The 19755-nt window shown below is 48.1% G+C and overlaps 1 long non-coding RNA gene across 2 annotated transcripts; it reads right to left on the bottom strand.

The window, feature by feature from the left end:
- Positions 1 to 68: 68 nt before the first annotated feature.
- LOC140112322 (uncharacterized) lies at positions 69 to 1497 on the bottom strand. 2 transcript variants are annotated; one of them, XR_011852605.1, is made up of 3 exons: positions 1161 to 1497; positions 746 to 1027; positions 69 to 616 (listed from the first exon to the last, which is right to left on the bottom strand). It is a non-coding gene; the product is annotated as an uncharacterized lncRNA (long non-coding RNA). The 2 variants fall into 2 exon arrangements; XR_011852604.1 differs by having other exon boundaries at positions 865 to 1027.
- Between the last annotated feature and the right edge of the window lie 18258 nt (positions 1498 to 19755).

Genomic DNA, 19755 nt, shown 5'->3' with positions numbered 1-19755 from the left:
GCAAACAAAAGAAATCCAGAGCAAAGTGGAGATGTTCGGGACACCTTTGCATCCCTTGCTTGGCTCCTTGAACATGACTGCTCACTTGACCCGGTCCATCTTCGAGTCCCAAACAAAATGAAAAACGGTCCTGGTAACGGCCTTGTAGACAGGGGCCGGGGGGTGGCCACGCCTGAGCCGCGTACTGGAGTACAGGCAGCACCTCGTTACGCAGGACAAGAGTTTTCCCCTCCAGGGAGAGCTGACTGAGGCTCCACAGGGTGACTCTGGTGTTGACTTTGGCCAAGCGTTCTTGCCAGGTCTTCCGCGCTGCACCTTCCTTCCCGAACCAAATCCCCAGAACCTTCATGAAGTCCTGCTGAATGGTGAAGGGGAAAGGGGTAGAAAAAGCGAGCTGCCAGTCTCCGAAATGTGTGGCCTCCAACCTCTTGCAGTTGACTTTTGTCCCCGAAGCCTGTCCGAACTCCTCGCAGGTTTGGACAAACGCTGTCACCAAACTCCGGTCGGAGCATCACGTCGTCCATGTACAGCGAGCACTTGACCTCGTCGCTTCCGGGTCCTTGCGTGGGGATCCCTCTGATCTCTTCATTCTGCCAGATAGATTCAGCGAACAGCTCTATAATGCAAACAAAAAGAAGAGGTGAGAGAGGACAGCCTTGTCTGACCCCCGATCACCAGCACTGAGCTGTGGATGCTAAGGTACATTAGTTCAACGAATAAGCAGAACATGTTACCCAACCCAAACCTGCACAGGACCTGGCCCATGAAGTGGTGCGAGACACGGTCGAAGGCCTTCTCCTGGTCCAGGCTGAACAGGGCCACGCTGACGTGGCGGCTTCCAATGTACTGCAGGTTGTCGCTCACCAGGGCCAGTTTGTCCACGATCCTGCATCCTGGGATGCCGCAGGACTGGTCTGGGTGGACGATTTCACCGATGACTCCCTTCAGCTTGTTTGCCAGTACCTTGGCCAGGATCTTGTAGTCCACGAGAGATGGGACGCCAGTTCTTCAGGTCGCACCTCTCTCCCTGTACAAAACAGTGATCAGTCCTTGCCTCAGCGACGGCGGCACCCTGCCCTCCACCACCATCTCCTCGTAGAGGTCGGGGCAGATGAGGTCCGTCACCTCGGCACCTGCGGGATCGAGCGTGTTAGCGATACCTGACAGGGACCTCTCGCTGCTTCGCAGTCCGTGGGCTTCCAGGAGTAGAGGTCGCTGTAGAAGTCGCTGATGACTCCCATGATGGCTCTCTTCCCCCTCTGCATGCATGCGCTTTCATCTTGCAATTCGTTCAGGGGCGTGTGGCTGGAGTGGACTTTCCTGAAAAAGAAAGAGGTTACACTTCTCACCCTTCTCCAGGATGTCCACTTTGAGGAGGAATCCAAGCGAATCATCTTTCGCGCCAAAGTGCCTCTTCAGGCCCTTCTTGGTGTCCTCCAGCTCCTCTCTGACGTCCCAGCAGGGGTCTCAGCTGTCGCTGGAGGTCTCTGAGGCCTATCTTCGCCACGGCTGCCTGCCTTTGTCCTGAAAGAAAGAATCGATTTCAATGTTAGCATATTCCCACCACTCGCTTATGGTTTCAAACAAACATTTGTCATTTCTCAGTACCATGTAGATGTTTCTCAGCTCCGCCTGCACTCCCTCGTCCGCCAGCAGGGTGCAGTTCAGTTTCTAGGAGCCCAGGCCCAACGGGAAGCCATGGCCCAGGGCGCACAGTACCTGCATGGCCCTGTGGTCGGAGAAGAAGCAGGGGACCATGGAGGACCCGCACTGCCTGATTGCCTTAGAGGTGAACACAAAGTTGATCCTAGAATGGGAAGCACCGTCAGGGCAGCTCCAGGTGTAATTCACGGAGCCGGCCCCAACGGCGTCCCTCAGCGATGCTTCCGTCACTATCTCCACCAGCAGTTTGGACGTGGTGTCCAGCTTGCGCCACTCTTCCTCCATGACGCAGTTGAAATCGCCGGCCAACACTGCCCTAGTGGTGGCGAGTTGCAGCCTGAGGTTGTGGAAAAGCTCCAGTTGCTCACCCCTGTCAGGGGAAGTGTACATGCTGATTGGCCGCACAGGCTCACCCGCCCAGGAGCTGTCTATGACCAGAAGTTGGTCGCAGACGAGCTCCTGGACAGTATCAAGTGTGAAGGCGCTCCCCCTGACAAGGATGGCAGTGCCGGCAGACCTGCAATCGCCCCCACCAGACCAGTAGGTAGGACCATGATTCCATCTCCTGGCCAGATGGTTGTAGGACCTAGGTCGGCACTGCCAACCTTGTCAGGAGGGACTGGGAGGAAAGGTAAGTTAGTGCAGTCTGACAAGGAAACTTATCTCTAATGCTTCTAACATTGATGGAGAAAACGGTCAAGTTAGCCATCATGAGGGAAGAAAAAGAGGGTTAAGTTGGGACGATACTGCCTTAGTTACCTGTCCGGTCGGGCAGCTTGTCTTTGGCTCCGTCTGTAACCTTTTTTAAGGTTCTCCAGCACCTCGTCCACCTGCTGTTCTGTGGTGAAGTCTATGGAGCTGGAGAGGGAGCCGTGTTCCCTGAAACCGGCTTCCAGCTCCTCAAAGAACTCCTCCTTTTCTGTTGCCGGGGACAAATCTGTCACCTCCTCTAGCAGTTTCTTACTGGTGTAGTTGCTGATTTACCGGCTATGGAGAGGGCTCAGCCCGTGACATCAGTCATCGGTCAGGGGTCACCCCATGTCGGTATGGGGTTAAAGGCGTGTGGTGACTTAAAGCCATGGATTCTCCAGTAGGGAATTCTGGGAAGTATGCAAATATGTTTTCCAAGGTGTTAAATGGAAAACAATGCCTCAGTTTGCTACCTTGAAAGGCAGTCCCCTGAACACCAAGTATGACCTACAAGAAGTCTAAAAACATGATGTGGGATTAAGCCAATCCAGCTTAATGTTTTTAGACTTATTGTAGCAAAAATTGCTTTCCATTTAACACCTTGGAAAACATATTTGCATACTTCCCAGCCTGTATAATAGTGAGAGGTATACTGATGTAATGTCTCCTGCATGCGCTTCCTGGTGCTGGCGGCCCCCTGCAGCCTGTGTGTGTATAGGAGAGATACAACAGCTCCAGCCAGCCATGTTATAACAGAACATGACAGGTACTTGTGTAGCTGATGTATGTGTCTCACACATGTGTATTAGGAGGATGCAGCATATCAGCAGACAAAGCACAGACACTAGCAATGCTTTACTATACACACAAACAGGGAGAGGGGGTTGGGGGGGGCTAACAGGTGTGACATCACTGCCTCTGACCATGTGCCCTGCCTCATTTACATAATAAAGAAAAGTTGATTTTATAATGATTAATGTATGAATTACCTAGATAAAGGCTGGGATGCAATCCTTGTGGGCTGCTCCAACAGGTAGTGGTTACAGGACTAGTGACAGAGACCGGATGACAGGTGTTCCTTAAGTAAAATGATGCAGGTGAAATGAACAGGCACTCAACAAAACAGCTTCATTATTTTGTTCTTCTTTATTTAACCCCTTATGGTCGCAGCCTGTTTGTACGTTAAGGCTCGGTTCTTTCTTTAGAAATTTGACCAGCGTCTCTTCCTAAGATATGCCTGAAATTTTGAGAATGTTTTCTCGTGAGACATTGTAGTTTATGTTAGTTGTGTCATTTCAGTGATCCGTTCCTTTTTTGGGGGGTAAAAATTCAAACATTTTGAAAAAATTTTAAAAAGGTGAAAATTTTCAAAGTTTCAAACTTTTTTAGACAAAAAGTCACACCACACATTTTTTTTGGGTAGAAACTTTTTTGCCATTGGTCTTTTTATTTCCTTTATTTGTTTTATGTTTCCATTTTTTTACGGATGTGAGAAGGTTTGAAGTTTTAGTAGCAACTTCTAAGATTTTCTTGAAATTTGAAAAATGCTAAATCTTTGGTTATCAATTCAGTTTCATAGTGCACTATAAAGGCTTTTGTATTATATACTCCCACAAGTAACATTTTATGAACCTTACATATCAACCTTTTCAAATCAGCATTTAAGATGTCTGTTAACCCTTTAAGTATTTTTCCAAAAGCAAACAAAAATGGATTGGAAATTTTGAAATTTCATTTTTTGATTACGGTTTTTCTCATTTAAGCCTAAAATTAACACATTCAGAAGGACTTTGAGGTAAATATACATCCAAAAATGTTTGCCCTGCTTCTGCTGAATGAGGCAATACCAGATATGTGGATGTCAATTGCTGTTTCATCGCACAGCGATGTCCAGAACAGAGTTCATACTATTGGGTTTTTGGAAGGCCAATTTGGCTGCAAATGTTTTGTGGTGCCACAGTGTAATTGAGGAGCCCCTGAAGTAACAGTACAATAGAAAACCCCCAAAGATGATGTTTCGGAAACTAGACCCCTCAAAGAATTTATCTGTGGTTGTGGTGAGCATTTCAACCCCCAACATGCTGGCCAAAATGTAATGCAAAGTAATGGCGCAGAGTAAAAAATGTGTTTTTATCTCAAAAATGTCATTTTTGTGCCTAATATATTGTGCCCAACTCATGCCACTTTAGACAAACACCCCAAAAATTATTCTGCGGGTTTTCCCGAGTACGGCAATACCACACATGTGCCAATAACGACAGGCTGGGCACACGGCAGGGCTGATAAGGGAAGGAGTGAAATTTTGCATTTCCAGCTCCTGGACAGTATCAAGTGTGAAGGCGCTCCCCCTGACAAGGATGGCAGTGCCGGCAGACCTGCAATCGCCCCCACCAGACCAGTAGGTAGGACCATGATTCCATCTCCTGGCCAGATGGTTGTAGGACCTAGGTCGGCACTGCCAACCTTGTCAGGAGGGACTGGGAGGAAAGGTAAGTTAGTGCAGTCTGACAAGGAAACTTATCTCTAATGCTTCTAACATTGATGGAGAAAACGGTCAAGTTAGCCATCATGAGGGAAGAAAAAGAGGGTTAAGTTGGGACGATACTGCCTTAGTTACCTGTCCGGTCGGGCAGCTTGTCTTTGGCTCCGTCTGTAACCTTTTTTAAGGTTCTCCAGCACCTCGTCCACCTGCTGTTCTGTGGTGAAGTCTATGGAGCTGGAGAGGGAGCCGTGTTCCCTGAAACCGGCTTCCAGCTCCTCAAAGAACTCCTCCTTTTCTGTTGCCGGGGACAAATCTGTCACCTCCTCTAGCAGTTTCTTACTGGTGTAGTTGCTGATTTACCGGCTATGGAGAGGGCTCAGCCCGTGACATCAGTCATCGGTCAGGGGTCACCCCATGTCGGTATGGGGTTAAAGGCGTGTGGTGACTTAAAGCCATGGATTCTCCAGTAGGGAATTCTGGGAAGTATGCAAATATGTTTTCCAAGGTGTTAAATGGAAAACAATGCCTCAGTTTGCTACCTTGAAAGGCAGTCCCCTGAACACCAAGTATGACCTACAAGAAGTCTAAAAACATGATGTGGGATTAAGCCAATCCAGCTTAATGTTTTTAGACTTATTGTAGCAAAAATTGCTTTCCATTTAACACCTTGGAAAACATATTTGCATACTTCCCAGCCTGTATAATAGTGAGAGGTATACTGATGTAATGTCTCCTGCATGCGCTTCCTGGTGCTGGTGGCCCCCTGCAGCCTGTGTGTGTATAGGAGAGATACAACAGCTCCAGCCAGCCATGTTATAACAGAACATGACAGGTACTTGTGTAGCTGATGTATGTGTCTCACACATGTGTATTAGGAGGATGCAGCATATCAGCAGACAAAGCACAGACACTAGCAATGCTTTACTATACACACAAACAGGGAGAGGGGGTTGGGGGGGGATAACAGGTGTGACATCACTGCCTCTGACCATGTGCCCTGCCTCATTTACATAATAAAGAAAAGTTGATTTTATAATGATTAATGTATGAATTACCTAGATAAAGGCTGGGATGCAATCCTTGTGGGCTGCTCCAACAGGTAGTGGTTACAGGACTAGTGACAGAGACCGGATGACAGGTGTTCCTTAAGTAAAATGATGCAGGTGAAATGAACAGGCACTCAACAAAACAGCTTCATTATTTTGTTCTTCTTTATTTAACCCCTTATGGTCGCAGCCTGTTTGTACGTTAAGGCTCGGTTCTTTCTTTAGAAATTTGACCAGCGTCTCTTCCTAAGATATGCCTGAAATTTTGAGAATGTTTTCTCGTGAGACATTGTAGTTTATGTTAGTTGTGTCATTTCAGTGATCCGTTCCTTTTTTGGGGGGTAAAAATTCAAACATTTTGAAAAAATTTTAAAAAGGTGAAAATTTTCAAAGTTTCAAACTTTTTTAGACAAAAAGTCACACCACACATTTTTTTTGGGTAGAAACTTTTTTGCCATTGGTCTTTTTATTTCCTTTATTTGTTTTATGTTTCCATTTTTTTACGGATGTGAGAAGGTTTGAAGTTTTAGTAGCAACTTCTAAGATTTTCTTGAAATTTGAAAAATGCTAAATCTTTGGTTATCAATTCAGTTTCATAGTGCACTATAAAGGCTTTTGTATTATATACTCCCACAAGTAACATTTTATGAACCTTACATATCAACCTTTTCAAATCAGCATTTAAGATGTCTGTTAACCCTTTAAGTATTTTTCCAAAAGCAAACAAAAATGGATTGGAAATTTTGAAATTTCATTTTTTGATTACGGTTTTTCTCATTTAAGCCTAAAATTAACACATTCAGAAGGACTTTGAGGTAAATATACATCCAAAAATGTTTGCCCTGCTTCTGCTGAATGAGGCAATACCAGATATGTGGATGTCAATTGCTGTTTCATCGCACAGCGATGTCCAGAACAGAGTTCATACTATTGGGTTTTTGGAAGGCCAATTTGGCTGCAAATGTTTTGTGGTGCCACAGTGTAATTGAGGAGCCCCTGAAGTAACAGTACAATAGAAAACCCCCAAAGATGATGTTTCGGAAACTAGACCCCTCAAAGAATTTATCTGTGGTTGTGGTGAGCATTTCAACCCCCAACATGCTGGCCAAAATGTAATGCAAAGTAATGGCGCAGAGTAAAAAATGTGTTTTTATCTCAAAAATGTCATTTTTGTGCCTAATATATTGTGCCCAACTCATGCCACTTTAGACAAACACCCCAAAAATTATTCTGCGGGTTTTCCCGAGTACGGCAATACCACACATGTGCCAATAACGACAGGCTGGGCACACGGCAGGGCTGATAAGGGAAGGAGTGAAATTTTGCATTTCCAGCTCCATTTTTCACACGTTTTTATTTGGAGTGCCATGTCATGTGTGCAGGGCCCGTGGGGTAGCAGTGCAATAGAAACCCCCAAGAAATTAAACCATTTTAGAAACTAGAACCCTCAAAGAATTTATCTGGGGTTGTGGTGAGCATTTCTACCCCCAACATGCTGGCCAAAATCTAATGCAAAGTAAATGGTGCAGAGTAAAAATGCGTTTTTATCTAAAATATGTCATTTTAGTGCCTAATATATTGTGCTCAACCCATGCCACTTTAGAGAAACACCCCAAAAATCATTCTGTGGGTTATTAGGGGTATGGCAATACCCTAGGTGTGGCATTAGTCTTTATGCTGGGGACACGTCAGGGCTGAGAAGGGAAGGAACAAAATGTAGCTTTTGGAGCACTTTTCACTAGACTGATGTTGGGGTGCCCCTGAGATACCAGTGCAATAGAAACCCCAGAGCAGTGACCCCATTTTAGGAAAGGGCACCCCTCAAAGTATTGATCTACGGTTGCATGAGCATTTTAACCCCTGAAGTGCTGGACCAAATGTAATACAAAGTGAATGGGTCAGTGTAAAAATTGCACTGCGGATAAACACCCCAAAAATCATTCTGCAGGTTATTACGGGTATGGTAATAGGCTACAAGATAGAGACATGGCAGGGCTCGGAAGAGAATGGCATTTGGAGCACAGACGTTTAATTTTGATTTTGGCATCATTAAACATTTATAGATGCCCTTAGGGATCAGAACAGTAGAAACCCCTGAACACTGATCCTATTTGAAAACTACACCCCTGTATGAATAAATCTAGTGGTGTAGTGAGAATTTAACCCCACAGGTGGACCCCAAGGATGATGCATAATAGATAGTCCATAGTACAAATTATCCCTTATGTCATTTTGTGCTTAGCTCCTACCACGAAAAACAAACACCCCAAAAATCATGATGCAGGTTCTCCCGGGTACGGCAATAATCTACAGGCTGGGCTCACGACAGATTACTGAGTCGCTGCTTAGTTCTCGGATCTCGTGCCTTCTGAGATTTTCCCCTAGCAGCGACTTCAGGAGACCTCTCTGATTCCTTCTTACAGTGCCACATGCCGCAGTTTGTCTGGCAGCGAGGCACTTGAACAGGGTAGTACTAGTATAAAAATTATCCAGGTAGAGGTGGTATCCCTGGTCCAATTGTGGGTGCACCAAATCCCAAACTATCTTTCCAGCAATTCCCAGGAATGTGGGGCAATCAGGGGGCACTATTTTAGAGTCCTTCCCTTCATATACCCTGAACCTAAATGTGTAGCCTGATGCACCCTCACACAGCTTATACATCTTCACGCCATACCTTGCCCTCTTATTGGGCAGGTACTGGTGGAACTGAAGTCTCCCTTTGAAATGTACCAGGGACTTGTCCACTTATATGTGCCTCTTTGGAGTATACACTTCCATAAATCGGGCACTCAGATAGTCTTATATGGGCCGGACCTTATACAACCTATCATAACTGGGGTCATCTCTGGGTGGGCACTGAGAATTGTCGGCAAAATGCAAAAACCTATGGATGGCTTCAAAGCGCATCCCACTCATCGCCATGCGGAACATTGGGATGTGGTACAGTATGTCTATGCTCCAATAGTCCCTGATGCGCGCTTTTTGATGAGTCCTATAAGAAGTACTATGCCCTAAAACTTCTCCATCTCTGCTGCACTAACAGGGGTCCACCTGTGGGCTTGCGAATAAAAAGAAGTGGGGTTTTGGGCAATATATTGTGCAGCGTAGAGATTGGTCTGGGACACCATCAGACCAACTAGGTCCTCAGCAAAAAAAAAATTTAAAATAGTCCACTGGTCCAAGCCCTGTCGTGTCTCATATTCCAGGACTGGCCATAAAATCAGGGACCTGAGGGGCATAATTACCGGGGGTCACCCATGTGGGGTCAAAAGTCCCGGCACTCCAGCAGAAGTCCTGGGCATTTCAGCAGAAGTCCTGGGCACTTACAAGAGCGCCTTCTCGGGGGTTCCTCAGAATCGCTTTGTGAGGACGAGGTAGACAAGTAAAATGGACACTCAGAGGTCATATAATTATACACCTCCAAGTCACCGCAGAACAACACAGAACACCTACTCCTTGGGCAGAACAACACAGATCACCTACTTCTCTGCAGAACAACGCCTACTCCACTACACCTACTCCACTACCCCACACAACGCCTACTCTTTCACACAACGCCTGCTTCTCCACAAAATGTCTGCTCCTCCACACAACCCCTGTTCCTCCACACAACCACACTGAAAAGTGCGGTTGTGGGGGATAGGGAAAACGTATAATGGGGGGGGGGGGGTAATCATGTGTTTTGGGGTACAGTAAAGGGACAGATCACTAGCACAACTCTAACAACACCAAAATGTCGATTTTAGAGAGTGATGGGCTAGTAAGATCAGCCCCACAGCGTCACAGATCGCTGTCATTGGCCAATCTGAATCAATTGGCCAATGGCGGCGATCAACGTCACAGGACCAATCAGATTGGTTCTGTGATGTCATCGGTGGGGTCTTGGCTACCGATGCCAACACCTCCCACCGCAGTAGGGCTCGTGTCCGATGCCTCCAGATGCGGAGCGCTAAGGGGTTAAAGTGCATTCTTACAAAGCAAGGGATGTGCAAAAAGACCCAATTTGGGCTTTCCCTAGCAGAGGCAACAGCTGTTTTGCACAGCTAACAGTGGCGTAAAAAGATTTAGGCCAATTGCCCAGCAGCGAGTTTGATGCTTATACAGTGGGATATGTAGCCCTGGGACCCTTCCTCCACCCTGAGTGCAGAGGAGGAGTGAACAGCTGGAGCAACCAGTGATTGGCTGCTGCTGTTGTTGCTGGAGACCTTATAGCTGTCACTACACAGCTCTCAGTGCTTTATCGCGCTTTTGAAATGATCCAACATATTTCCAAAATGGTGTCCATTTATTGGGAAGATAAAAATGGTGCACAACAAAGACTACAAGCTGACAGCCTGATCTTATCTCAGCTCCAGAGAATACAAATGTTACTCATGTTACATGTTACTCGATCTGTATATGAATTTTATATAAAGTTTATATGAATTTTAGATGGACTATGGGAGACTGTATATGTACATGAGATCTGAAGAAGCACTCAACGTGAAGTGCGAAAAATGTTGGGCCACACTAACTTAGGGTCCGAATCATGTTTTTCCGCTGGGTTTTCCGAATTTTACCGTTTTGCGCCAAATTGCCCCGGCTAGCTCTCATGTCCGCCCAACACAGGGTTTCGCCAGCGAGGTTTCTTCCGGGGCGTTGCTGCAACGCCCCAGAAGAAGCCTCACTGGCGAAACCCTGGGTCGGGTGGACATGAAAGCTAGCATCCCGCTATATGATTTGTGATATGCGCATTTTTAACTGACTCTTGTGAGTATGATGAACTTAAATAAATTTTAACTTTGTTGGAACGTACCACACCATCTGCCTGCATATTTCTTCCAGCTACAGTGCTTTACAATATAATTAAGGAGGATAATGAAAGCGCGATGGTGCTAGTCTGAATGGTGATATACTTTCAGCAGGAAAAATGGAGGATTGGTGCCGTTCATTGGTGGTTAAAGTTGGAATAACGAGGGAGAAGAAAAATACTGGGAGCTCCGGTCATAGTGAAATATTCTTTCTCTATTTCTTTGGACTTTTTCTGAGACTGTGTGGACCGGTCTTATACCTTGAGTAGCTCCTTAAGGGGCAAACTGTGCACCACGAACAACAGTTTTTTCTGTGCTAATTACCCTGGAGTTTAAATTTAGATGGGTACTTCAATATGCACTACTACAACAATGAACTCTGTGGCCCTGCTCACTAAATGGGCTGGTCTATCCCAAAATAACACCGTACCTCCTGGACCTGTTTAGGTACCAGAGAAAGGGATATATTAAGGATAATTACTGTATTCAACAGCTGATCAATAAGTGCTAGCCCATAACATTGTATTGTATTGCCCCCAATTAGCAATTTCAGCCCCCCAGGACACACAGCCTCATCACTAGCTAACTCAAGGACTACAGGATTAAACTAACTGGCATGCAGAATAGCCTCCAGCACTAGTACAGTGCTAGTGTAGGGTGTAACCCATCTGGTCCAGGAGCCTTGTACACATTTATTTTATTGAGCTTAGATTGGATCGTGTCTACATTCAGCCAGTCTAGTATATTACAGGATGCATAACCCGCACTGGCACTACCCACTCCAGATTGTCTTTGATTGTATACATGGAGCTAAAAAACCCATTAAGTATCTCCGCCTTCTCTTGGGCTCCAGTCAATGATGCCCCATTTTCAGAATATAGGGGTCCAACCTGCTCCGATCCATTTTTTTTCGCATTGATATACTTAAAAAATTTATTAGGATTTGTTTTGCTATCTTTGGCCACCTGTCTTTCATTTTGTATTTTGGCTGATTTTATTTCCTTCTTACAGATTTTGGTAAGTGTTTTGTTATTATTGAAGGCTTCAGGTGATTTATTTTTTTTGAATGCCCTCTTAGCCTTCTTAAAATTCAATGGGACGGATTTATCAATCTGTCTGAAAGTCAAAATCACAGCTCCCCTTTAAAGTATTCATGAACACTGGTAAAATGAAAGCTGAGCTGTGATATGTTGCCATGGGCAAATAGAAATATTCTGGACTTTCAGACAGCTTGATAAATCTGCCCCATTGTTTCCCCTCCACAGATAAAGAAGAGCCTTGACCCCCATTTATATTTGTAAAGTTAAAGTCTCCCATATTTACTACTGTCCCATCCTGTGCAGCCTGCTCCATCTGTTTATATGGGTGGCCCTCTATTTCCTCAGAGATATTGAAGGTCTGTAAATTACACCAAAAATGATTTCCTCAAAGCTCACCCATTTTGCCTGTGATACTTCTGGCATTTGTGAACATACAGTTTAATTTTCTGCAGTTATTTGATTTTTAGTAATTTTACCGGCACATATATTCTCACTATTGTTTTGTAACTTGTGGATCACCCTATCCACTGCCTTGCTCCCCCATTCACTGCCCACTTCACCACCCACCAACACAGCCTGCCCCTCTCTGACCTGTTTACCCCCTCAGCTTCTTCCTTATCCTCCTCCCCCAATCCTAGTTTAAATACTTTGCCACCCCTGCTTGGATCTATTCCACAGACACAGCACCCCCCCCTTCCATTCAGTTGCAAGTTATCTGCAGAAAACAGCTTCTACCCCAATGAAAAGTCAGCCCAGTGCTCTAGGAACCCAAATCCCTCTGCTCTACACCAGGATCTAAGCCATGCGTTTAACTCCCTGAGCTCTCGCTGTCTGCTCTGTGTAGTGCATGGCACAGGTAGAATTCCGGAGAATACTACCTTAGAGGTCCTTCCCTTAAGCTTTGAACCTAATTCTTTAAAATTATTCTTCAGGCTCCTCCACCTACCTATTCTGCCATTGGTCCCAACATGGACCACACAGCTGGGTCATCACCAGCCCCTCCCAGTAATTTATCCACCCTTTCAACCACATGCTGAACCCTCGCACCAGAGCAAACCATTTGGTCTTGGCAACAAATTGTTCTATCCGTCTTCCTGATTATAGAGTCCCCTACAACCACTAACTGCCTTGGCTTACCGGCATAACCATCCACCCTACTACTAGCTGGGCTGCTCTCCCAGCGATTAGGGAGAACAGGATCTGTTAGGACTGCCATTTCTGTTTTAACAGGCTACACAACCCTTGTTTTCTACAAGGTGTATAGATGGTGCAATGCAGTGCTTATGCAAACAGGTTGTATAATTCATATGACTTATATGAAACTTTATCAAACAACCCAAGGCAGCAGCAAGCCAGGTGTATAGAAACAAGGATTCAAGCAGCTGCAGCAGTACTGAAAAATCTTGAGCCGCTAAATGTTTTATGACACTGTCACCATCCAAAATGTCCCTTCTCTTCCCTTAACAGGTTTAACCCTCTATCTCTTCACTGCCTCCATAGACTGCACACAGTTTTTATCCCTATGCTCGGTCAACAAGCTAATAGCAGAGATTGTACCCTATGAGGCATTTATAGTGGCTGTGACAGCCTGGGAGTTCACAGGGGCTGCTTAACTACTTAATGGCTATCGGCATGTCACACTATCCCCGCATTTTCATTTTTATGATCAGACACAGGTTATTCGCCATTAAACAGAAAACTGTGTTACAAGGAATCACTAGGAAATTTAATTTATAACAAAACTAATTTTCGAATTACAGTTTGAATTACACTTGGTCTGAATCGATGTGAACATAACTAATATCCGCTGAAGTGTTTTTTTGATAAAGCTAGAAGCAAAGCTAAGCCAACAAAATCCATAGTCAGTCAATTGCTGGGGAAAAAAAAGTTTTATTTGTTTAAAGATTTAGCTGTGGGTTATACATGCCCCCTCCCCCTCCTAAAAAATGGGACCACTTCCTTTCTTCATAGCCCTCCCCTCTCAATATATTCCGGAAATATTGCGGTATCGCTTACCTAATACTCTGTGTTGCTGCAAGATTTACTGCAGAAGGAACAGGGAGATGGGGTGGAAGTTCTTCAGGCAGGGCCCGGGACAGAGGACGGCACTTCTGCTCTGGCTGGAAGTATGCAACTTGGATCTGCATGGCTAAAAGTTTTGGCTGGAGCTTCTCCCCTGATGGTTCTGCAACACCACTGCCAACGTGTAGGCAGGCTGGTAGTTGCATATAGCACCCTCTTCAAGTTAGGCAGGATATATAAAAGTCAGGTCAAGATCAAACTGGTTATATACAGGTCAGGTACAATCAGGGGCGGACTGGGAATTTAAAGTGGCCCTGGAAAAAAACTGTAAAAGTGGCCCCATTCTGTGGGCGGGTCAAAACAAGTAGGCGTGGCCTTGTGATGTGGGTGGAGTAACTAAACTCCATACAAACTGTTAATAGATACTAAAACATACTACAATACCTTCTCCAATAAACAAGAATGCAACTACTATAATACTACTGCCCCTAAGTAAAATATATTGTAATACTGCCCCTATTTACAAGAATATAACTACTATAATACTGCCCCCTATGTACAAGAATATAACTACTATAATACTGCTCCCTATGTACAAGAATAGAACTACTATAATACCGCCCCTATGTACAGGAATATAACTACTATAATACTGCCCCCTGTGTACAAGAATATAACTACTATAATACTGCCCCCTATGTACAGGAATACAGCTACTATTACTAGTAGCCAGCATCCCCCCCAGTATATATATATATGTATCCGCCCAGTATACAGCCAGACAGCCCCTGCCCCAGTGCTCAGCCCGAAAGCCCATAGCCCCAGTGCACAGCCCGAAAGCCCATAGCCCCAGTGCACAGCCCGAAAGCCCATAGCCCCAGTGCACAGCCCGAAAGCCCATAGCCCCAGTGCACAGCCCGAAAGCCCATAGCCCCAGTGCACAGCCCGAAAGCCCATAGCCCCAGTGCACAGCCCGAAAGCCCATAGCCCCAGTGCACAGCCCGAAAGCCCATAGCCCCAGTGCACAGCCCGAAAGCCCATAGCCCCAGTGCACAGCCCGAAAGCCCATAGCCCCAGTGCACAGCCCGAAAGCCCATAGCCCCAGTGCACAGCCCGAAAGCCCATAGCCCCAGTGCACAGCCCGAAAGCCCATAGCCCCAGTGCACAGCCCGAAAGCCCATAGCCCCAGTGCACAGCCCGAAAGCCCATAGCCCCAGTGCACAGCCCGAAAGCCCATAGCCCCAGTGCTCAGCCCGAAAGCCCATAGCCCCAGTGCTCAGCCCGAAAGCCCATAGCCCCAGTGCACAGCCCGAAAGCCCATAGCCCCAGTGCACAGCCCGAAAGCCCATAGCCCCAGTGCACAGCCCGAAAGCCCATAGCCCCAGTGCACAGCCCGAAAGCCCATAGCCCCAGTGCACAGCCCGAAAGCCCATAGCCCCAGTGCACAGCCCGAAAGCCCATAGCCCCAGTGCACAGCCCGAAAGCCCATAGCCCCAGTGCACAGCCCGAAAGCCCATAGCCCCAGTGCACAGCCCGAAAGCCCATAGCCCCAGTGCACAGCCCGAAAGCCCACAGCCCCAGTGCACAGCCCGAAAGCCCATAGCCCCAGTGCACAGCCCGAAAGCCCATAGCCCCAGTGCACAGCCCGAAAGCCCATAGCCCCAGTGCACAGCCCGAAAGCCCATAGCCCCAGTGCACAGCCCGAAAGCCCATAGCCCCAGTGTACAGCCCGCCAGCCCATAGCCACAGGTATACAGCCCCTGCCAGCCACAGGTATACAGCCCCTGCCAGCCACAGGTATACAGCCCCTGCCAGCCCCAGGTATACAGCCCCTGCCAGGCCCAGGTATACAGCCCCTGCCAGCCCCAGGTATACAGCCCCTGCCAGCCCCAGGTATACAGCCCCTGCCAGCCCCAGGTATACAGCCCCTGCCAGCCCCAGGTATACAGCCCCTGCCAGCCCCAGGTATACAGCCCCTGCCAGCCCCTGCCAGCCCCCGGGATACAGCCCCTGCCAGCCCCAGGTATACAGCCCCTGCCAGCCCCCGGGATACAGCCCCTGCCAGCCCCAGGTATACAGCCCCTGCCAGCCCCCGGGATACAGCCCCTGCCAGCCCCCGGGATACAGCCCCTGCCAGCCCCCGGGATACAGCCCCTGCCAGCCCCCGGGATACAGCCCCTGCCAGCCCCCGGGATACAGCCCCTGCCAGCCCCCGGGATACAGCCCCTGCCAGCCCCCGGGATACAGCCCCTGCCAGCCCCCGGGATACAGCCCCTGCCAGCCCCCGGGATACAGCCCCTGCCAGCCCCCGGGATACAGCCCCTGCCAGCCCCCGGGATACAGCCCCTGCCAGCCCCAGGTATACAGCCCCTGCCAGCCCCAGGTATACAGCCCCTGCCAGCCCCAGGTATACAGCCCCTGCCAGCCCCAGGTATACAGCCCCTGCCAGCCCCCGGGATACAGCCCCTGCCAGCCCCCGGGATACAGCCCCTGCCAGCCCCAGGTATACAGCCCCTGCCAGCCCCCGGGATACAGCCCCTGCCAGCCCCAGGTATACAGCCCCTGCCAGCCCCCGGGATACAGCCCCTGCCAGCCCCCGGGATACAGCGCCAGCACAGTATATAAAAATAAAAACAAATGAAACTCACCTCTCCGACGCCCCGACGCTGCTCCCCTGCTTGATCTCAGTCCGGCCGCGGTGACAGCTCCGTACGGGTCGGCGTCGCACAGACCATGACGTCAGCCGCTTGCCGACGTCATGGTCTGTGCGACGCCGGCGCGTATGTTGTTATCACCGCGGCCGGACTGGGATCAAGCAGGGGAGCAGCGTCGGGGCGTCGGAGAGGTGAGTTTCATTTGTTTTTATTTTCCCACCGGCCCCACCAGTACCAGACCGGCCCCGGACCGGCCCTAAACCAATCGGCCCACCGGGATTTCTCCCGGTGGGTCTTATGGCCAGTCCGCCCCTGGGTACAATCAAGATCAAGCGGGTATATATACAGGTCAGGTACAGATACAGGAAGACAAACAGAGACAGGTAAAACTGAACTAGACACAGGTAAGACAAGACTCAAAATTACCAGCAAGCCTGATGGATACAGGTACAGGCGGGCTATACACAGGTCAGACTCAAATTAACCAGCAACGGTAAGATGGAAATGGGCAGGTATATAAAGCCGATCCCGGACACGCCTCCAGCAGCACACTGGGGGAACAGTCCATCAGGCTAGTAACCCTTGCTGGGCAGGACAGAAATGCAAGGAGCAGGGTGTGGCTCAGTTAATCCAAACACAAGAATTAAGCCACAGTTCACACACAAATAAACACCTCTATTCCGCCAACTGCTGATAGAGCGACATTCAGGCACGGACGTTACAGTACCCCCCCTTTTATGAGGGGCCACCGGACCCTCACCATTCCCATGGAGGTTGGGAGGAGGGCTTCCACGAAGAAGTGACATGATGCCTACTGTGAAATGAAGAAAACAGCGGCACTCACCAGTACGGTGCGAAGAATATCCTTTATTGAGGTGTGTACAGGAACAGAGCTGGGCCAGGCGACGGGCCGTTTTGCGCTAATCTAGCGCATTATCAAGCCAAATTTGGCTTGATCAAGGTCATTTGGCTTGATAATGCGCTAGATTAGCGCGAAACGGCCCGTCGCCTGGCCCCGCTCTGTTCCTGTACGCACCTCAATAAAGGATATTCTTCGCACCGTACTGGTGAGTGCCGCTGTTTTCTACATTTCACATTTGGACTGTCTTCGTTCGTGCTGAGCACCACCGTAATACAGATTTGTGCAAGATGGCCTAACCACCCTGCCAAGACCCATGCCGGGTTTCACTGAAGGTACACAACGCTGTGGTCGGCTGGTGCCAGACTACTGCCTTCTTCATTGACTTATGACATGATGCCTACCCTCTGGGCATCATTACCAGAAGACTGGGACCTAAGGTGGAAATACAGCTTGCAACTCTCCCTGAAGGGAAAAATGTCTCCAGCGAAGAGATCAGAAAGCTGTACCTTAGGCTCATACACAGGCTGGCCAGAAATCAAAGGGAGGCGCTGTTCATGCTGCTGCACATGTTCAGACAGATTCTGAACCACGTGAGCCAGACTCACAAAAGCTTCCATGGCCTCCATAGTGTAGGTAAGGCTGGTTATTATGTCAGCACCTGTCCAGCAACCGCGCAACCACAACCAGACTTAGCACTAGCTGTCAGACTACTTAAGTGATGGCAAACTCACCCTGCGACGTCCCTGGGGGCTGAGGCCCTGCCTAAAGCAGATAAACCGCCCTGATAAGGGTGAACCCACTATCAGGAACCTAACTGACGGTCCCTGAGTGACCCTACAACAGGACAGGGGACACTTACTTTGTCTGGCAACTGCTGGATGGTGGAGCGTACAGGTAACGGAAACACAGGTTCACACTGGTACACAGAATACAAACGCAGGACTGAGACAGGGACTGATACAGATACAGATACAGATACAGGCAGGATATACAAAGGTCAGGTCAAGATCAAATGGGTTATATACAGGTCAGGTACAGATCAAGATCAAGCGGGTATATATACAGGTCAGGTACAGATACAGAAAGACAAACAGAGACAGGTAAAACTGAACTAGATACACAGATAAGACAAGACTCAAAATAACCAGCAAGCCTGATGGATACAGGTACAGGCGGGCTATACACAGGTCAGACTCAAATTAACCAGCAAGGTAAGATGGAAATGGGCAGGTATATAAAGCCTATCCCGGACACGCCTCCAGCAGCACACTGGGGGAACAGTCCATCAGGCTTGTAACCCTTGCTGGGCAGGACAGAAATGAAAGGAGCAGGGTGTGGCTCAGTTAATCCAAACACAAGAATTAAGCCACAGTACAAATAAACGCCTCTATTCCGCCAACTGCGGATAGAGCGACATTCAGGCACGGACAATAGTGGACCATTATGTAATAGCAGCTGTAGATTCTGCCTGGACAGGCAATAGTTAAATGGGTGTAATATGTTATCCAATTACAGGGCTGTATGGTAACTGGAGTGTGATTGGAGAGGTGCTACCACCAGACCAGGGTGGAGCATAAAACCCCTGTGCAGTGGGAGCACACTGTCGGGTCCAGACCTCATGCTCCTTCTCAGGAGTCTGCTCTTTAGAATCTGCCAGCAGTCTTGACCTCACAGTCTTTCCACAGGGCTGAGAGTCTGTCTTTGCCTGTCAGCTTCTTAGCACATGGTCTGAGTGAAGAGAGAGAGACAGTGTTCAGTACACCTTCAGTACAGACACAGAACCCAACCCCAAGACCAGAGTCAGGAGACTCTTATCCAGAGCTGCAGCTTCCACAGTTTGGACACAGCTTCATCTCAATTCTACCAGCCTGCATCTACTACCAGGCTGGTGCTTTATTCCTAAGGACCATTCTCCATGACCATTCCAGCACCAGAATCTGCTGTTGATTGTTTAGGCCTGTTGCCTGCTACTTGTTGTTCAATAAAGAACTGTGAGTTGATTTGCACAACGTAGCCTCCACCTGATACCACCATGTGTTTCCCCATGCATTACCCAGGGACCTATCCTACAATCCTACAGACACTTAGGGTTTGCCCCAGGAAGAACCAGTACATCAGCCTCTCCCTCCATATTTCTTGCACACACCACCTGCCGGAGACTTGCCAGGCTGTGGGACAACCCTCCGGTACCCATACCAAGCACTGTGACATCAGCGTGTCCTAGGCCGCAATTGCTGCCTCCAGGCCCCCAAAAAAGGCAAAGCTCCAGTAGGGTATGTTGCAAGTGGCATCATGAACAGGATATTTACTTCTGTTCCTTATACTAGCACTATATACTGTCCTTTTTACTAAAAAACTGTGCTGCCTAACCCTTCTGCCATCCGGGTTAAGGCCCAAGTGATTGTGTTCTACAACATAAATTGTGTTATTGCATCGCTACGTGCTGCTGAGCGCTGCTCCAGCACCTGGAAGATTACTCCTTGAAAAGAACTGCGTCAGCTCTGCTA

The sequence above is a fragment of the Engystomops pustulosus genome, unplaced genomic scaffold (assembly GCF_040894005.1).
Source record: "Engystomops pustulosus unplaced genomic scaffold, aEngPut4.maternal MAT_SCAFFOLD_695, whole genome shotgun sequence".
Taxonomy (NCBI): domain Eukaryota; kingdom Metazoa; phylum Chordata; class Amphibia; order Anura; family Leptodactylidae; genus Engystomops; species Engystomops pustulosus.
This window is presented reverse-complemented; position numbering and strand designations above follow the sequence as displayed.